General features: G+C 37.3%; 1 pseudogene; it reads left to right on the top strand.

The window, feature by feature from the left end:
• Positions 1-422: 422 nt before the first annotated feature.
• On the top strand, positions 423-1194 carry LOC145713797 (dynactin subunit 6 pseudogene; annotated as a pseudogene).
• Positions 1195-1495: the final 301 nt, after the last annotated feature.

Below are 1495 nucleotides of genomic sequence, written 5' to 3'. Positions count from 1 at the left end.
ATATTTTCTCTCATAATAAATTAATATTTTATAGATGAGACAGATCGGGAAAATGTGCACTTGCAATAGGACTTAATATAGTGGGTGATATTTTTGTAGATATAGTTTCTTCTCAAGCAAACTTGTAGGGTACTGTGAGGCTTTCTGGGATAATCTCATTAACAAAAAAAATTTTTTTAGCAGCACCACCTGCTATCTAGTAAAGCTCTCATTATAAAGCCTGACTTAGAACAGTGTTTTCCCAACACCTCAATCATTCATGTGATATAAATTTAGTACTTAAAAGATATACTCAAATACATATTAGTATTTCTTAATACTTTCATTTATATTCTATCTATCATCTTTTAGTCAAACTCAATGTAAAGGAAATTTTATATCACTACTGAAAATACAAAACATGCATTATATGCTATGGTAAATATGTTCAGAAATTAATTCCATGAGAGACAGGGGCCAAACTATGGTGGAGAAGGATGCAAAGACAGTGAAGTTTGCTCTTGGAGCAGTTGTGTGTGTAGAAAGTGAAATGTGGGTGATGTAACTATAGGACCTAGGACAGTGATCCACTCTAAAGCACAAATTATTGCAGAAGCCAGGCCAATAGGTATTGGTGAGGGTTACCTAATAGAAGAACAGGTAGGTGCTTATCATAAATGCTCGACCTGATAATATCACCCCTAATGCTGAAGATCTGGAACTAAAATATCTATGATCATTGGCACTAATAATGTGTTTGAAATTGGCTGTTATTCCCAAGCCATGAAAATGGAAGACAATAATGTTATTGAATCAAAAGCCAGTGTGGGCAGAAAGGTAATATTGAGAAGCGGTTGCATCATTGGGACTTGTTGCAACCTGAATACATTTGAGGTCATCCTTGAGAATACAGTGATCTGTGGTGCAGATTGCCTTCACGGGGTGCAGACTGAGCAACCACAGCCCCAGATACCACAGCTGGATTTCCTGAAGATAACCTTGCCAACCTACCACAACCTAAAGAAGACTATGAAAGGAAGGTCAACACCAGTAATGTGTGAAGACAACAGTGAGATACCTCCTAAAGACTTGGTAATAAGATACCCCCAGAGAGTTAAACTACTTAAGTCAACATGTGGCAAGGTAGTATCAGTTTATCTATCAAGACTTACAGTACCTCAAGACTCACCACTTTTGGTTCAATTGCAAGCTTAACTGAACCACCTTCTGATTTGCTAATATGGCCTCCAAGCTATCATTCAGAGAAAGGAGGAACTCTGGATGAGAGCACCAGAATTCTACTCTGCACATAGTAAATTTAGAGAAGCTTTCTTATTTATACATTAGTCTAATATGAATATGGTTTGTATAGTTTGGCCCCCAAGTCTGCCAATTGTCTATGAGTTCTAAATATTCTGATAAAATAGTTTCTGACTCTTTAGGACAAAGAACCAATCAAAGCCCAGACAGTGTATTGTGCAGACATCACTCTTTGGGGCTTCTCCACAGCCAGACT

The sequence above is a fragment of the Panthera onca genome, chromosome X, assembly GCF_046562875.1.
Source record: "Panthera onca isolate mPanOnc1 chromosome X, mPanOnc1 haplotype 2, whole genome shotgun sequence".
Taxonomy (NCBI): Eukaryota; Metazoa; Chordata; class Mammalia; order Carnivora; family Felidae; genus Panthera; species Panthera onca.
Note: the sequence above shows the minus strand (reverse complement) of the source record. Positions and strands in the feature narration are given on the sequence as shown.